This window comes from Ursus americanus, chromosome 3, assembly GCF_024610735.1.
Source record: "Ursus americanus isolate L20-20 chromosome 3, mUrsAme1.1.p, whole genome shotgun sequence".
Taxonomy (NCBI): Eukaryota; Metazoa; Chordata; class Mammalia; order Carnivora; family Ursidae; genus Ursus; species Ursus americanus.
In genome coordinates this window covers 44,815,634-44,834,996 of record NC_142129.1, presented here as the reverse complement: position 1 = coordinate 44,834,996, position 19,363 = coordinate 44,815,634, and the positions used below count along the sequence as shown (strand labels likewise).

The 19,363-nt window shown below is 42.5% G+C and overlaps 1 protein-coding gene across 8 annotated transcripts in view; it reads right to left on the bottom strand.

The window, feature by feature from the left end:
• The window catches only part of NOD1 (nucleotide binding oligomerization domain containing 1), an 83,094-nt gene extending 64,250 nt beyond the window's left edge, over positions 1-18,844 (bottom strand). For 5 of the 8 annotated variants that reach the window (XR_015723910.1, XM_045792931.2, XM_045792939.2 and 2 more), the window contains exon 1: positions 2,985-3,122. The gene's annotated coding sequence lies outside the window, so the exon portion shown is untranslated. Of the gene's footprint in view, positions 1-1,825; positions 2,003-2,984; positions 3,123-15,209; positions 15,268-17,923 lie in introns of those variants that run through there. The other 3 variants (XM_087860946.1, XM_045792933.2, XM_045792936.2) reach the window with 3 other exon arrangements.
• Between the last annotated feature and the right edge of the window lie 519 nt (positions 18,845-19,363).

The window sequence follows — 19,363 nt, the reverse complement described above, 5'->3', positions numbered from 1 at the left end:
AGGTTTGGTTTGGGGTCATAGGCTGTCCAAAACGGCAGTTTACTAGACTACCCTTCAGATTTGCTGGCTTTAGCACACGTCCCTTGTGAGGGCACTAGAGGCCCAGGACGTCCTCAGGGTGACAGCCCCCCAGACACGGCTGGCATCAGCGGCCCGGCAGGGGGAGGGCAAAGGCAGGGGTGGTGACGAGCCTGGTTTGGCCAACTCTGCAACATAATCTCTGCTCACACACAGTTTGGTCTGTGGCCATTCTAGATAAAACACAAGAATAAGAATTCAGGCCAGGAAGTCTTGCTTCGACAAATTGTACAGCATTGGGTAAAAACCATAAATTAATTGAAATTTAGTTTCAATGACTACTCACTTCTAAGAGGCAAGTTTGGAAAAAAAAAAAAACCCTTGTCCTCAATGAGCATTTGATGCACCAAGACTTTTCCCGCAAAAAAGTTCAGACTTTGTGGATGAAAGGCCCCCCTTTTTCCCCTAGCACTCTTTTTATTATAATATTTTTAATTATATTACGTTAGTCACCATACAGTACTTCCCTGGTTTTTGATGTAAAGTTCGATGATTCATTAGTTGCGTGTAACACCCATCCCCATCTCCCCTCGCAGGGGACAGGGAGACTCTACCCAAACAGAGTTGCCTGAGTATCGCGCAGGCCCCTCCCCCAGAAGGCAGGCTGAAAAATCAAGAAGCCCACATCCCTAAGGTCCTGATGAAAGGAGGCCCTTTGTGCAGGACACAATTGACTTTGCCCAGACCATGAAAGAAAACAGGACTTCTAGAAACATGCAAAGCATCTACAGTTCTGCATGACAAAAATTCAGCACAAGGACAAATTTTAGCTTTTCTAATTTCATCTTGCCTAAAATCATCCCAAAAAAGAGAATTGTAAAATAAACCGGTAACTTAAACCTCAAATCCTAGGCTTAGGTCTTATATTTTGAAGAAGATATTGAACTCTTTTCTTCAGATAAAAAGAGACAAGAATTTAATATTCTTGTTTAAGCAAAAAAAAAAAAAATCACCATTGCATATATACTGTAAAAACACCTGATCTTAATTTTTATATGACATCACTGTTCATATCATCAGTGTCTAAACTGTGCTACTGTTACCGTCAGTGATCCTGACAGTGACACACACAGCAGGGTGAAAGGTCCATCTGGGATGTTGGCACTGACAGTTGTAGGATCTGGGTCCCCCTTCCCCAAATTCTGGACGGTGCTTGGCCATTGAAGAACGATTCATTGTCCCTAGGCCAAGAGTCAGAGGCAAAACAAGAGCAGCCCGGGTGTCCCCTGGGGACACTGCCAGTAGGACAGCCACATCCACTCCAAGACCCTACAGACAGCCCAGCTTTCTTGGGAGCACATTTTTTATCTATGGGGCAGCATGATGGAGAAGTCTCAAGATTAAGGACTGCTTTCTTTTGTCAAGAAGTTCATTCCCACCACATGGAGTAAAGCTGTATTCCAGAGCCATCAATTAGCCCTGGGGGCAGGGGGTGGGGGGAACTGGTGGCCTGAGATTCCAGAACTCAAAGCACCCAGAGGCCCAAGGGGGAAGGAACCCTCCCCTTAGCAGGGCAGGAGAAGAGCTGGGGAATGGAATGTTGAGGGAGACAATTTCTGGACAAACACTCCCCACCCCATCGTGGCCATGCTAAGAAAACAGCTGTCGGACACAAAGAACCGCCACTCACAGAGCACCTGCCACGTGCCACCTGCCCTGCCAGGCATTTGCTACACGTTATCTCCTTTAACTATATTAGTCCCAGGACAGAGTTACTATTTTTATCCCCAGTTTTCAGGTAACTTACCTATGGTCACATATCAGAAGGGACAGAACCTGATTTCGGGTCCAGGTTTGATGGACTCCAAAGCTCAGAATTTATTTCTCCACGCCACAAGAATTAAAGGTACTCTTCTTAAAACCTTTCGAAGTCCTTTCTTCCACCTCCCGGTGTTTGCTTGTTTCAAATCCACTTTTATCTGCCCTGCACATGTGGTAGAAGTCTGTGTCTTGTCCAATGACCCTGCTTCTGGGATTATAGCTACTTCTCCCCACCGTCTTCCCGGGGATGAGGAAGGGTCCATCCTGTGAAACCCACTCCTCTGGGATATTCACAGTAGAGTCACCCTTCGCTGGATATCGTCTAACCCAGGTGGAGGCTCTTAGAAGGAGGGACAAACCCAACCCTGTGGCAAACACACCTGGCCTCACCCTTAAAGCAGATCACCCAGAATTTGTTGAAGCCGTGAGTTTACTGGTTTTCCCCCAACTTCATTTCAAATGCCACAATGGTGTCACCTTCCAGAATGCAGAACCAATCAGGGACCATAAGAGAAGGACCCGCAGTCCTTCTGTTTCTCACAATGGGGCAAAAGACTGTGAATATAGGAAGTTCCTTGAACACGTTATTTACCCTGCCGAGCATAGTCACATTCCCCTTTTTGCCGCTCGGAAAGCCGGAGGGAAGCCCGCTGCCGGGTCCCCAAGACCACGCAGGACACTGGGTGCAGCGGGATCCGTCTGCAGCTGAACTCCATCAAGGTCCTTGCCTGTTTTCCACCCTCCTAGGCAGCCAGCCTTTATTTGATCATTGGTTATTCCCAACCCCGGCTGCACACTGGAATCAGCTGGGGAGTTTAAACGCTAGAGAGGCCTGGGTCCCACCCCCAGGGATTCTGACGTAATTGGTCTGGGGTGCGGACCGGGCATTCTAAATTGCACGCAAGATTTAGAAATCCCCTAACAAGGGATCAATGATTCCGCAGACGCTGAAGTTCATCGTTTGAACTTTTCCTGCATTCCTCAAACTGTCTGCGGTTCTCCTTCTTGTTCCCCCGGAGCTCTTCCAGGGGAGTTTTGCATTCCACCCACAAACAGGATCCCTCCTCTCTGCGCCTCCTCGCTAGCAGCGCCCAGGACCCCAAGAAACTTCACCGTGCGAACCATCCCCCGTCGCTAGAACTTACTTGGGCTCCACGTGTGCAGACCTCGCAGCAGCTGAGAACCAGAGCGAGAGCTGGGAGTGCGGAGACCCGGGAGCGCCGAGGCCCAGGAGCGCGGAGACCGGGGAGCGCCGAGGCCCAGGAGCGCGGAGACCGGGGAGCGCCGAGGCCCAGGAGCGCGGAGACCGGGGAGCGCCGAGGCCCAGGAGCGCGGAGACCGGGGAGCGCCGAGGCCCAGGAGCGCGGAGACCGGGGAGCGCCGAGGCCCAGGAGCGCGGAGACCGGGGAGCGCCGAGGCCCAGGAGCGCGGAGACCGGGGAGCGCCGAGGCCCAGGAGCGCGGAGACCGGGGAGCGCCGAGGCCGGGGGAGCCCGCAGCACTGGCAGCTGCGGGAGGCTCAGAGCTGGAGCAGCCGCGTCCCGGCCCGGAACGGGAACTGGCCGGGAGGGTACTGGCGGCCGCGCCCGCTCGCCCTGGCTGGCGGCGCGGAGGGGCGGAGGCGGTGCCAGCGCGGGGGGACGAGGCGGGGTCGGCGCTCGGGCCGCTGGCTCGCGGGACGTCGGGAGACGCGGCGCGCGGAAAGTGGCCGCCAGCAGCCCCAAGGGGCGCTCCCGGCCGGAGAGCGAGCGGCGGACCACCGCGCAGGGCCCAGTGAGCAGGCGGGAGAGTTCGCTCAGTGGTGGCAAGCCTGGGAACTCAAAGCTCCAATTGGACCACGGTAGCCAGGAGCCCAAGCCAGTTCCTTTAAAAGTACCCGCCCCCTCGCCCCGATCCTGCAACCAGAGGCGAAGCCTGGGCGCGAAGGTGAAACTTGTTAAAATAGCACACGTGCGCCTAGATGAAAATTAGCTCAAAGTACTCAAAGTTTACATCAGAGCATTTATTTTGATTTATACTTTTAAAAATCCAAGCCTTTCTTCCTGTTCTTAAATTTGTTCTTGGCAGTGTACATTTTATACTGTATACATTAATCAGTGATTTCCCCAATAAAATAAAATTTAATAAATTTCCCCAATAAAATATTTTTAAACTACTTATGTTTTTAAAGATTGTATTTATTTGTGTGAGAGAGAAAGCGCGCACAGCTGGGGGAGAAGCAGAGGGAGAGGGAGAAGCGGGCTCCCGGCTGAGCAGGGAGACCTACACTTGACGCCAGGACCCTGAGATCATGACCTGAGCCTGAGGCAAACGCCCAACTGACTGAGCCACGCAGGCGACCCAATTTTCAAACTTTTAAATGGGGAAGGTCTACATAAGGCATACCGATTCTATAAATTGTCATTCACACGAAAATACATTCAGTCACGTGACCACAAATGCTCCTAAGTTCCTACCAAAGGCTATCTTCTGAGAAAAGCGTGTTCATAACTCAAAAGTAAAACTTTGCAAATGTAAAATTGAAGGGATAGAAAGTGCAACTTGTAAACACCAAAACGAAGACAATAAAGGTATTGATTCTTTCAGTTTAACCTTATATTAACCTCTGGTAGAAAAATTAGAAAAATTATCTTTCCTTCTAGGATTCTGATTTCTATCTTCCATGGCTTTTAAACGCTCCTATTTTCCATATCCTGTTTCTCTGGCTGCATTCTGAGTAACCTCTTCATTTCTGTTTTTTAATTCATCAATTATTTTGCAAAGATTTGAATCTGCTCTTTAACCCATCTGTGGTAGGCAGAGTAATAAATACCCTTCCCACCATGATGTCCATGGCCTATACCTGGAAACTGAATATGGCAAAGCAAAATTAAGGTGGCAGGTGGAATTTAGGGTGCTAATCAGCTAACCTTAAGATGGGAAAATTATGGTGGATTAACCAGGTGAGCCCAATGTAGTCATAGGGGTCCTTATAAGTGGAAGAGGGAGGCAGAAAAAGGAGAATCAAAGAGATGGTAAGCAGAGAAGAATTTGGCCTGGTGTTGCTGGCTTTGAAGATGGAGGAACAGGGTTCTGAGCCAAGGACTAAGGGGGTTTCTAGAAGATGAAAAGGCAACAAAATGGATTCTTCCATAGAGCCTCCAAAGGAACAGTCTTGCTGACACTTTGATTTCAGCACAGTGAGACCAATTTCAGACTTTTGACCTTCAGAAATGTCAGAAAATAAGTTCGCATTGTTTTAAGCCACTAAATTTGTGGTAACTCGTTACAGCAGCACTAGGAAACAATACACCATCCATTTAAGTTCTTAATTTTAACAATATATTTATTTTCTACGCATTTTGGTTCTATTTCTAGTTTTCTTGGTCATTTTTAATAGTTTCTTGCTCTTTGCTAATTCCATCACTTTAAAAAATGCATAGTTATTTTTTGTTTTTCATCACTCTTTGAGATAATTACAAATTCATATGCAGCTGGAGGAAATAATGCAGAGAGATCCATTCACCCTTAACCCAATTTCTCCCAGTGTTAATATATTCCAGAACCACAGTGTAAGATCACAACTAGGATGCTGGCCCTGATACAGTCAAGATACAGAACATTTCCATCATTACAAAGATCCCTCACTTCGCCCTTTTATGCCACATCGGTTCCCTTTTAGTTACTGGCAACCATGAATCTGTATCCCATTTCTATAATTTGTCATTTCAAGAACGTTATATAAATAGGCGCATACAGTATGTAACATTTGGGGATTGGTTTTGTTTACTCAGCCTAATTCCCTGAATATTCAAGGTCATCGCATGTATCAATGGTCCTTTCCTTTTTATTGTTGGGTAGTACTCCATTGCCTTACCACACAGATTACCACAGTTTGTTTAACCATTCACTGTTGAGGGACATCTGGGTGTTTCCAGTTTGGGGCTATTACGAATAAAGGTGCTGTAGACATTCACATACAGGTTTATATGTGAACATAATAAATGTCCAGGAGCACAATTGCTGGGTCATATTGTAGTTACATGTTTAGCTGCTGCTGCTGCTCCTTCTTTTTTAAGAGGGGGAGAGAGGTGCGGGCGGGGTAGAGGGAGAGGGGGAGAGAGAATCTTAAGCAGATTCCACGCCCAGTGCAGAGCCCCACAGAGTTCTATCTCCCAACCCTGAGATCATGACCTGAGCCAAAATCAAAAGTTGAGGGGCGCCTGGGTGACTCAGTTGGTTAAGTGACTGCCTTAGCTCATGGTCATGATCCCAGGGTCCTGGGATCGATTCCCGTGTCAGGCTCCCTGCTCAGCCGGGGAGTCTGCTTCTCCTCTTCCCCCTGCTCCTGTTCTCTCTCTCTCAGTCTCTCTCTTTCAAATAAATGAATAAAATCAAAGTCGGACACTTAACTGACTGAGCCACCCAGGCGCCCCATATGTTTAGTTTCTTTTCTTTCCTTTAAGATTTATTTGAGAGAGATGGAGAGAGAGAGAGAGAGAGAGAGAGTAGGGGTGGGGCAGAGGAAGAGAATCTTCAAGCAGACTCCCTGCTGAGCACAGAGCCTGATGCAGGGCTCCATCTCAGGACCCATGAGCTCATGACCTCACCCGAAACCAAGAGTTCAGTGCTCAACTGACTGCGCCACCCAGGTGCCCCCACATGCTCAGCTTCTTAAGAAACTGCCAGATTGTTTTCCAGAGCCGATGTGTCACTTTACATTCCCGGCAGCAATGTGTGAGTGACCCAGTTTCAGAGAACCCTTACCAGCATTTGATGCTGTCACAATGTTTTATTGTAGCCACACTGATAGGCGTGTGCTGATAGTGATACATCACTGTGGCTTTAATTTGCTAATGATGTTGGACATCTTTTCATGTGCCTTCGTTGCCATCTGTTCTCTCCTCTTGGATGAAATGTCTCTTCGCATCTCTTGTTCATCTTCTAAGTGGATTGTTTGCTTTTTTACTATTGAGTTTTGAGAATTCTTTATATATTCTAGAGACCAGCCCTTTGTCAGATACGTGGTTTGCAAATATTTTCTTCCACTCCTAGCTTGTTTTTTCATTCTCTTAATAGGATGCTTCACAAAGGATTTAGTTTTGATGAAGTCCAGTTTATCAATTTTTCCTTGTATGAATCATGCTTTTTGTATGAAGTCTGAGAACTCTTTCACAAGCCCTAGATTTCAAAGATTTTTCTCATTTTTCTCCCTAAAAGTTTTATAGTTTTATGTCAGACATTTAAGCCCATGATCCATTTCAAGTAAAATTTTGTAGGAGACTTGAGTTAAGGTTAGTTTTTTCTTTTTCTTTTCCTTCTTTCCTTCTTTCCTTCCTTCCTTCCCTCCTTCCTTCCTTCCTTCCTTCCTTCCTTCCTTCCTTCCTTCCTTCCTTCCTTCCTTCCTTCCATTGTTGCTGGCCTGTGGAGGTCCAGTTGCTGCTCCAGCACCATTTGTTAAAGGTTATGGTCCCCCCAGTCCTCCATTAAATTACCTTGCACCTTTGTGCGGGTCTATTTCTGGGTTCTCTGTTCTGTTCCACTGATCTATGTGTTTATCCCTTTGTTAATTCCATACAGTCTTGAAATTGGGAAGATTCTTCCCATCTTATTCTTACTTTTTAAAGTCGCTTTACCTAGGGCACCTAGGTGGCTGAGTCAGTTGAGTGTCTGACTCTTGATTTCAGCTCAGGTCATGATCTCAGGGTTGTGAGATCGAGCCCCACATCAGGCTCTGTGCTCAGCATGGAGTCTGCTTGTCCCTCTTCCTCTGCTCCTCCCCCACCTCCAAATAAATTAATAAATAAAAATCTTTAAAAAATTGTTTAAAAAATTGCTTTAACTATTCTAGTTTCTTTGACTTTCAACATAATTTTTGGAAAAATAATCTTGCTGGGATTTTTTTTAAAGATTTTATTTATTTACTTATTTTTTTATCTGACAGAGAGAGAGAGAGCACAAGCAGGCAGAGTGAGAGGGAGAAGCAGGCTCCCCGTTGAGCCAGAAGCCTGAGGCGGGGACTCGATCCCAGGACCCTGGGATCATGAGCTGAGCCGAAGGCAGACACTTAAATGACTGAGCCACCCAGGCACCCCTTGCTAGGATTTTTATAGGAATTGTTTTAAACCTGTACCAGGGAGAATTGACATCTTAATCATTTTGAGCCTTACAACCCGTAAACATGGTATGTCTCTCTATTTATTTAGATCTTTGTTCTTTCATCAGAGTCTTATCATTTTCAGCATACAAGGCTTATATATGCTTTGTAAGATTTACATTTAAATATTGCATTTTTTAAAAAAGCAATTGTATACATCATAGGCAGGAATGTAAAATGGTTCAGCCAATGTGGGAAATAGTTTGGTGGTTCCTCAAAAGTTTAAACATAGAATTACCATATGATCCAGCAATTCCACTCCCAGGAATAAACCCAAAATAACTGAAAAGAGATACTCAAGTTCTGGGAAGGCGGTGGACTAGTGGGATCTTAAGCTGACCTTGTCCCATGGGCACACCTAGATAACAACCACATCAGTGCCTCCAACCCAGAAAATGACCTGAAGACTGGCAGGACAGACATTCCACAGTCAATCATAGAGAAGAGGCCACATCAAAAAGGGTAGGAGGGACAGAGACAGGGATAGGAACCAAACTCCTAGGGAGACTAACCACAAGCAGGAGGGACACCACAAGCACAGAGAAGGGAAAGAAGCAGACCCTACATCAGGCACCCTAGACATGGTCAACTTGCACTGGAAAGATGGGTCCCCATAACATTTGGCTTTGAAAACCAGTAGTGCTTAACTTCATGAATTTTCATAACCATTGGGGCTTAACTCCACATACTTTAAAAATCAACAGTCTGGAGGGTGCTAGGAAACTGAGTCCCCACTCTTAAAGAGATAGTATAACAAAGAACCCCACTGAGACACAGCATAGAAGCAGCAGTTTGAAAAGTGCCTGGGGTATGCATGAGGGAGGTTGATTTACTAATCCTGCGATGTGTGCTGGAGGGGCAGGGATCTTTAGGAGACTTCTCTAAGAACAAATGAGCTGGCAAGAGCCATTTTCTCTCCCCCTCTACCTCCCCAGGCTAGACAGCCAGACACCTGCAGGAAACAGCACCAACATTCTCCACCTACTTGCTAACACTACACGACCCAAACCCACATTCTGCTGCAGATCTGCCCCTCCTACACGCCTCCCTAAGTAGGAGTGCTTCCAAAGCAGCTCCTGCCACATCTCATCCTGCAGGCAGCCCCTGCAAGACCACTGGCACTCCAAAGTAAATCCTGCCCCAGGGAGAAGGGAAGATAACAACACACAGCAGTATACTCACAGCCCCAGCAGCCCAACCTTATAACTGGCAGTGCAGGGAGAGTGCCCAGCCGATCAGCGCATCTGCAGCCCCAGCAGGCATCTGGCCTGATGCCAGGCCCACCCACTAGCAAAAGCCTCTCAGGGGACGAGGCAAGAAGAGCACCTTGCAAGTTGGTGCTACTGCAGCCCCAGCAAATGGGCTGAGGACAGGCATCTGGTCTAACTGCTGACACTACCCAACTACAAGCCCATGACAGTTTCAGACTGGCCCTTTAACAGCACAGTGATCAAACCTGGCCCACAACACACAAAGTGAGCCATTGCAGCCAACTGCCATGAAGGCAAATGAGGCTCAGCATGTGAAATCCACATAGGAGACACCCTGAAGCCCCTGGTTCTGGCGAAGAGGGGACATTGTGCTGTAGGGCTCTACAGGAACCCTTCTTCATAAGGTCACTACTTTCAAGGTCAAGAGATGTAACTAACTTTCCTAATAGGTAGAAACAAACACAGAGTTAGATAAATGAAGAGACAGAGGAATATGTCCCAAAGGAAAGAACAGGACAAAACCACAGCAAAAGAGCAAATGAAATGGAGATAAGCAATATGCCTGATTAAGAATACAAAGTAATGGTCATAAAGATACTTACTGGCCTTGAGAACAGTAGAGGATCTCAATGAGACCCTCAATGAAGAGATGAACAATATTAAAAAGAACCAACTGGAGATGAAGAATTCAATACCTGAAATTAAAAATACACTGGGGGGGGGGGCGCCTGGGTGGCACAGCGGTTAAGCGTCTGCCTTCGGCTCAGGGCATGATCCTGGCATTCTGGGATCGAGCCCCACATCAGGCTCCTCCGCTGGGAGCCTGCCTCTTCCTCTCCCACTCCCCCTGCTTGTGTTCCCTCTCTCGCTGGCTGTCTCTCTCTCTGTCAAATAAATAAATAAAATCTTAAAAAAAAATACACTAGAGAGAATCAACAGTAGACTAGAGGAGGCAGAAGAATGGATCAGCATCCTGAAGGACAGAGTAATGGAAAATAATCAAGTGGACCAGCAAAAAGAAAAAAGAATAATAAAAAATGAGAGCAGGTTAAGGGGACTCAAGGACATTATCAAGTGTGATAACGTTCACATCGTATGGGTCCCAGAAGGAGAAGAGAGAGTAAAGGGGGCAGAAAATTTATTTGAAGAAATAAAAGCTAAAATTTTCCCAAAAAACCCACCCCAGGAGGTCCACACCAAGACACATAATAACGAAAATGAAAAAAAGTAGTGATTAAGAGAGAATTTTTAAAAACAGCAAGAAAAAAAAAGTTACATATGAGGCAAACAGCTGATTTTTCTGCAGGAAATCTGCAGGCCACAAGGGAGCAGAATGATACATTCAAAGCGCTGAAAGAAAAAGAAACCTGCAATGAAGAATACTCTACCCAGCAAGGCTATCATTCAGAATAGAACGAGAGATAAAGAGTTTCCCGAACAAACAAAAGTTAAAGGAATTCATCACCACTAAACCAGCCCTACAACAAACATAAAATGGATTATTATTTTTTTAATTTTTAAAAAGTAATCTCTATACCCCTCATGGGGCTTGAACTCTCTACCCTGAGATCAAGAGTTGCATGCTCCACTGACAGAACCAGCCAGGTGACCCTAAATGGAATTCTTTGAGTGGAAAGAAAAGGACATAATCAGGAGTAAGAAAATTATGAAAGGGAAAAACTTCAGAGGCAACTATGAATATAATAAAAGTAGTAGGTTAATCACTTATAAAACCAGTACAGAGGTAAAAAGATAAAAGCAGTAAAATCAATTATATCTATGAAAATTAGTCAAGGGATTCGCAAAATAAATGGATATAAAGTATGATATCACATACATAAAATGTGGGTGATGGAAGTAAAAATTTAATGCTTTTAGAACAGGTTCAAACTTAAGTGACCATCAGTTTAACATAAGATGGTATATATATCATAATGGTAACCACAAATCAAAAACCTGTAAAAGGTACACAAAAAATAATGAGAAAGGAATCCAAGCACATCACTAAAGAAAGCCATCAAACCACAAGGGAATAGAGCAAGAGAAGAAAGGAACAGAAAAGAACTATGAAAGCAACCATAAAACACCTAAAAAACTGGCAACAAGTACATACCCGTCAATAATTATTTTGAATGTGAATGGACTAAATGCTCCAATCAAAAGATACAGGGTGGTGGAATGGATAAAAAAGCAAGGACCATCTATATGCTGCCTACAAGAGACTCACTTTCAGACCTAAAGACACATGACGATTGAAAGTGAAGGAATGGAGAAACATTTATCATGCAAATGGATGTGACAACAGCAGAATACACGTTCTTTTCAAGTGCACATGGAACATTCTCCAGAACAGACCACTTTTTAGGCCACAAAACAAATCTCAATAAACTTAAAATGATAGGAATCATATCATGCATAGAAATCACATTTAACTAGAAATTTACCTAGAAATTAATCACAATAAAAAATCTGGGAAGAGGACAAATACATGGAGACTAAACAAAATGCTACTGAACAATGAATGGGTCAACCAAGAAATCAAAGGGAAAATTAAAAAATCATGGAGACAAATGAAAATGAAAACACAATTCAGCTCAGGTCATGATCTCAGGGTCCTGGGATCAAATCCTGCATCAGGCTCCACACTTAGCAGGGTGTCTGCTTGAGGATTCTCTCTCTCCCTCTTCCTTTGTCCCTCGCCCCTGCTCATGCCCCCCCTAAAATAAATAAATCTTTAAAAAATATCAACAGCATTTTTCACAGAACTATAATAAACAATCCTAAAATTTGTATGGAACCACAAAAGACCCGGAATAGCCAAAGCAATCTTGAAAAAGAAAAGCAGAGCTGGAGGCATCACAATTCCAGACTTCAAGTTATATTACAAATAGTAGTAATCAAAATAGTATGGTACTGGCATAAAAATAGGCACATAGACCCATGGAACAGAATAGAAAACCCAGAAATAAATCTACAATTATATGGTCAATTAATCTTTGACAAAGAAGAAAAGAATATCCAATGGGAAAAAGATCATCTCTTCAACAAATGGTGTTGGGAAAACTGGACAGCTACATGCAAAAGAATGAAACTAGAAGACTCCTACATCATACACAAAAATAACCTGAAAATGGATTAAAGACCTAAATGTGAGACCTGAAACCATAAAAATCCTAGAAGAGAGCACAGGCAGTAATCTCTCTGACATCAGCTGTAGCAACAGTTTTCTAGATTTTGTCTCCTGAGGCAAGGGAAATAAATGCAAAATAAACTATGGCTAGAATCCAAAAGAAATAATAAGTGTTGGTGAGGATGTGGAGAAAAAGGACTGTTGCTGAGAACATAAACTGGTGCAGTCACTGTAGAAAACAGTATGGAGGTTCCTCAAAAAATTAAACACAGAATTACCATGCAATCCAGTAATTTCACTGGGTATTTACCCAAATAAACAAATGATAAAAGGGTAAAGAGAGAGAGAGAGAAACCAAGAAATAGACTCTTACTGTACAGAACAAACTGATGGTTACCAGAGGGGTGTGGGTGAGGGAATGGATTAAATAGGTGATGGGGATTAAGGAATGCACTTGTCATGATGCGAACAAGGTGGTGTATGACATTTTGGGGTTTTTCGGGTTTTTTTTAAGATTTTATTTATTTATTTGACAGAGAGAGAGACAGCCAGGGAGAGAGGGAACGCAAGCAGGGGGAGTGGGAGAGGAAGAAGCAGGCTCATAGCAGAGCAGGGAGCCCAATGCGGGGCTCGATCCCAGCACCCTGGGATCACGCCCTGAGCCAAAGGCAGACGCTTAACAACTGAGCCACCCAGGCGCCCCATGTATGACATTTCTGAATCACTATATTGTACAGCTGAAACTAATATAACATTGTATGTGAACTAATTGGAATTAAAATTTTTTTAAAATCCCATTTAAAATTGCACCAAAAGGAATGAAATACGTTGGGGAAAAAAAAAGTAACCAAGGAGTTGAAAGATTGTACTCCAAAAACTGTAAAATAAATGATGAAAGAAACTGAAGATGACACAAACAAATGGAAATATATTCCATGCTCATGGACTGGAAGAACAAATATTATCAAAATGTCCATCCTACCCAAAGGAATCTATAGACTTAATGCATCCCCTATGAAAATACCAAGAGTGTTTTTCACAGTAGAATAAACAATTCTAAAATTTGTATGGAACCACAAAAGACCCTGAATAGCCAAAGCAATCTTGAAAAAGAGGAACAAAGCTGAAATCCCAGATTTCAAGATATACTGCAAAGTTGGGGCACCTGGGTGGCTCAGTTGGTTAAGCGTCTGCCTTCAGCTCAGGTCATAATTCCGGAGTCCCAGGATCAAGCCCCACGTCGGACTCCCTGCTTAGTGGGGAGTCGGCTTCACCCTGTCCCTCTGCTCCTCCTCCTGCTTATGCTCTTTCACTCACTCACTCTCTCAAATAAATAAATGAAATCTTTAAAAAATAAGATATACTACAAAGTTGTAGTGGTCAAACAGTATGTTACTGGCACAAAAATAGACACAAAGATCTAGGAACAGAAGAGAAAACCCAGAAATAAACCCACATTTCTTCATCAATTATTCTATACAATGGGAATACAATGGGGAAAAAACATTCTCTTCAAAAAATGGCACTGGGAAAACTGGACAGTTCCATGCAAACGAATAAAACTGGACCACTTTCTTACACCACATGCAAAAAAAAAAACTCAAAATGGATTAAAGACCTAAATGTGAGACCTTGAACCATAAAATTCCTAGAAGAAAACATAGGTAGCAATTTCTTTGTCATTGGCTATAGAAACATTTTTCTAGATATGTCTCCCCAAGCAAAGGAAATAAAAGCAAGATTAAACTACTGGGATGGGGGCGCCTGGGTGGCACAGCAGTTAAGCGTCTGCCTTCGGCTCAGGGCATGATCCCAGCATTATGGGATCGAGCCCCACATCGGGCTCCTCTGCTGGGAGCCTGCTTCTTCCTCTCCCACTCCCCCTGCTTGTGTTCCCTTTCTCGCTGGCTGTCTCTATCCTGTCAAATAAATAAATAAAATCTTAAAAAAAAAAAAAACTACTGGGATGACACCACAATAAAAAGCTTCATACAGTGAAGAAAACCATCATCAAAACCAAAAGGCAACCTACTGAATGGGAGAAGAGATTTGCAAATGATATATTGATAAGGGTTAATTTCCAAAACATAGAAAGAACTAATACAACTCAATGCCAAATACATAAGTAATTTGATTAAAAAATTGGCAGAGGACCCGAAGAGATATTTTTCCAAAGAAGACAGATGGTCAAGAGACACATCAAAAGATGCTCAACATCACTAGTCATTAGGGGCATGTAAATCAAAACTACAATGAGATATCACTTTAACAACTGCCAGAATGGCTAGAATCAAAAAGAGATAGTAAGTGTTGGTGAGGATGTGGAGAAAAGAGAACCCTTGTGGCATTATTGGTGGGAATGTAAATTGGTGCGGTCACTGTAGAAAACAGTATGGAGGTTCCTCAGAAAATTAAACACAGAATTATCATATGATCCAGTAATTTCACTGAGTATTTACCCAAAGAAAACAGAAACACTAATTCAAAAAGATATATGCACCCCTGTATTTATTTCAGCATTACTTACAATAGCCAAGATATGGTAATGACCATAGATGATAGATAGATAGATAGATAGATAGATAGATAGATAGATAGATAGATAGATAGATAGATATAGCTAGGTGGATAAAGAATATATATAAATAATACAATGGAATAATACTCAACCATAAAAAGAACGAAATCTTGCCATTTACAACAACATGGAGTCTTGGAGGGTATAAAGCTAAGTGAAATAAGTCAGACAACGACAAATATCAAATGATTTCACCCATAGGTGGAATTTAAGAAGTGAAACAAATGAATAAAGAGGAAAAGAGACAAGAAAAACACCTATGCTGTGGGTGGTGGGGGATGCTGAAATAGACAAAGGGAATTAAGAGTACACTTACCTTGATGAGCACTGAGAGATGTATAAACTTGTTGAATCATCCTTTTGTACACCTGAAACTAACATAATACTATGTTAATTATATTTAAATAAAAAAGGAGATACTCAAAGGTATGTGCACAAGTGTTCATAGTAGCACTATTACAATAGTCAAAAGGTGAAAACACTCCAAATGTCCAATAAGGGTTGGATCGATAAGCAAGTTGTGGTGTACACATGTAATAGAATGTTATGCAGCCATAAAAAAGAACAAGGTACTGATATATGCTAAATATTGGTGAACCTCAAAGACATGCTAAGTGAAAGAAGCCAGACACAAAAGGTCACATTCCTTTTATATGAAATATCCGGGATAGGTAAATCTAGAGACAGAAAGCAGATTGGTGGTTTCCAGGGAATGGGAGGAAGAAGGAATGGAAAGTAATTGCTTAATGTATATGTGGTTCCCTTTGGGGTGATGAAACCATTTTGGAAGTAGATAAAGGTAGTAGTCTGGCAACATTGTGAATGTATTAAAAGCCCCTGAATTGTTCACTTTAAAATAGTTAATTTTATGGTACATGAATTTCATCTCAATAAGAAATATTAGTTTTACAAAAGGCAATTATAAATGGTTATTACATTTTTAATTTCAGTGTCCATGTATCTTAGTGTATAGAAATACAATTGATTTTTATATGTTTATCTTGTACCCTGTGACCTTGCTGAACTCATTTATTGGTTCTAGGTGATACTTTTTTGTAGATTCCCGGGAATTTTCTGCATGGACAATCATGTCATCTGTAAATAGGAGATGTTTCATTTGTTCCTTTCCAATCTGTATGCCTTTCCTTTTTTTTTTTTTTTCGTTATTGCACTGGCTAGAACTTCTAGCACCAGCTTGAATAATAGTGGCGAGAGCAGATATCTTTGCCCTATTCCCGGTTTTAGGGGGAAAGCATTCAGTCTTTTATAATTAAGTATAATGTTAAGCTGTAGGTATTGTAGAGATGCTCTTTATCATATTGTTGAAGTTCTCCTCTGTTCCTATTTTTCTGAGAATTTTTTTAAAGATCTATTTATTTGTTTGAGAGAGAGAGCGTGCACATGTGCAAGTGGGGGGAAGAGCAGAGGGAGAGAATCTCCAAGTAGAATCCCCGCTGAGTGAAGAGCCCAGTTGAGGGCTCCATCTCACAACCTATGAGATCATGACCTGAGCCAAAACCAAGAGTCGGATGCTTAAGTGACTTAGCCAACCAGGTGCCCTGAGAATTTTTTTTTTTTTAATCATGAAAGGATGTTGAATTGTGCCAAATGCTTTCTCGGCAAAAACTGACATGATCATGTGACTTTACTTTTTTGCTTGTTAGTACAGCGGGTTACTTTGATTTTCAAGTATCAAGCCAGCATTGCATCTCTGGAATAAACCCTCTTTGGTCATGATGTATAATTCTTTTTATGTAGTGCCGAATTCTATTTACAACGATTTAGTTAATAATGTTTACATCAATATTCGTGAGGGATATTGGTCTGTAGGTTTATTGTTATTTGCTTGTTTTTTTCTGTTGCCTTTGGTTTTGGTACCAGGGTAATGCTAGCTTCATAAAATGAATTGGTATGGGTTACCAAAATGCCCCTCCATCTCTGATCCTTTGCTTTGCAATCTACTTTACCTGTTATTAATTTCCCTTAGCGTTTGCAGCATGTATATTTCTCAATCCCTTTACTTTCAAACTGCTTATATTGTTATAGTTGAAGTGAGTTTCTTGTAGACAGCATAAGGTTGGATCATATTCTTTTCTTTCAAAATGTTTTAAAGATTTATTTATTTATTTTGAGAGAGAGAGAGAGAAAGAGAGCATGTTCAGGTGGGGAGGGACAGAGGGAGAGAGAGTCTTTTTTTTTTTTTTTTAAGATTTTATTTATTTGTTTAACACAGATAGAGACAGCCAGCGAGAGAGGGAACACAAGCAGGGGGAGTGGGAGAGGAAGAAGCAGGCTTCCAGCAGAGGAGCCTGAGGAGGGGCTTGATGCCAGAACGCTGGGATCATGCCCTGAGCCGAAGGCAGACACTTAACGACTGTGCCACCCAGGCGCCCCTGGATCATATTCTTAATCCATTCTGCCAATTTCTGTGTTTTAGTGCGTGTATTGAGATAATTTATATTGACTGTAATTATTGATATGTTAAGGTTTAAGTGTGCCATTTTATTTTTTGTTTTGTTCGTCTGGTTTTCATTTCTCTGTTTTCTTTTTTATGAGTTTCTTTAGGTTACTTGAACATTTTTTTGAATTCCATTTTTATTTATCTATAGTGGGTTTGTTTGTTTTTTAGAAGCGGGAAGGGGTAGAGAGAGAGGTAGAGAGAGATTCTTAAGCAGGCTCCATCCCCAGCACAGAGCCCAAAGTGGGGCTTGATCTCACGACCCTGAGATCATGACCTGAGCTGGAATCAAGAGTTGGAGGCTTAACTGAACGAGCCACCCAGGCACCCCTCTATAGTTTTTTTTTTAAGTGTATCTGTTTCTATACCTTTCTAAGCTGTTTCTTTAGCTATTACAATATATACATATAATTTTTCAGTCTACTGGTGTCATCATTTTTACCAGTTCTTTTATAATTACTTTAAATATTACTTCTACATATATTTAGAAGCACAAGGTTATAATTTTTGCTTCAACCATTATTTCAGAAATTCAAGAGAAGGAAAGTCTATTTACCCATATATTTGCTTACCATGTTACATTTTCCTTTCTGTTGTTTTAGTTCCTTTTTTTATTTCTTCTTTTCTGTCTAGAAAACCTTCTTCAGCCATTCCTTTAGGGTGTTTGCTAGCAACAAATTCTTCTAGTTTTTCTTCATCGGAGAATGTCTTGATTTTTCCCTTTATTCTCACAAACTTGTGAGACTATTTTTCTAGGCTATTTTCACTGGATTCTGATCTGACAGTTTTCTTTCAGCACTTGAAAAATATGCCACTTCCTTTTGGCTTTCATGGTTTCTGATGAGAAATCTGGTGTCATTTGAATCGTTTCTCCTGCAGGTGAGGTGTCATCTCGCATTTGTCCCTCTTAAGAACTTTTGTCATTAGTTTTTACAAGTTTGACTATGAAGTGTCTGGTGTAGATCTCTCTGGGCTTGTTTGGGGTTCACTTAGCTCCTCCTCCTAATGTTAACTACTTACTAGGCAACAGCTGTATTCTCAGGCACTGTGCTGGGGATTCTATGTACACTTTTGCTAATTCCACCCACAAACCTGGGAGTTAGGTTTGTTAGGTTAAACCACATGAAACTGTCATGGCTTCACTCAGCTTCTTGAATCTATAGGTTTGTGTCTTTCCCCAAATTTAGAACAATTAAGCCATATTTCTTTGGATATTTTTCTCCTCTTTTTTCTTTTTCTCTCTTTATTACTTCTCTCCTTCTGAGACTCCCAAGACACAAATGTTAGATCTTCTATTATAGCCCCGCAGGTCCTTGAGGCTGCAAGTTTTTTGTCAGTTTATTTTTTCTCTGCTATGTAGAACAATTTCTATTGTTCTTTGTTCCAGTTCACTGCTTCTTTCTTCTAATATAACCTAATTGTTTTGGCATCTACTGATGATCTTTTCTTATTTAGAGATCTTCCTGGCTCTTCGAATGAGTGATTTTTAATTAAAACCTGGACATTCTGGAAGTTATAAGCCTCTGGATCTTACTGAAATCTACTTTAGCTAGCTTAACCTGAAGCCACTCCAGCAGAAGGCAGCAAGGGTCATGGCCTTGATATTGCTAAATGGTGGTAGAAGTTCAGGTTCCCACTTAGCTACTGTTGTCACCTAAGGAACTTGGGTGGAGGTGGGAGCTCCAGCCCTCCCAATAAGCCTCCACTGGTACTTCCCCAGCTCCTGGGAGGAGAAGGAAAGCCTTATCACTGCCCACTATATGATGTCCACTAATACAACAGGGAAGGGTGGCTTTTTTACCACTGGGTGGTGATAAAAGTCCTGACCTACCACTTGGCCTCTGACACCACCGCAGCAGAAAGGGAGACACCTTGTTAATGCCTGATGGGCAGTTTAAGTCCAGGCTCCCTGCATGGTCTCCACTAACACTATAGGGAGTGGGGGAGAGACAGGGCCTATTACTGCTGGGTGGCTCCCTACTCAGCCTTTCCTGACACTGCACTGGTAGTTG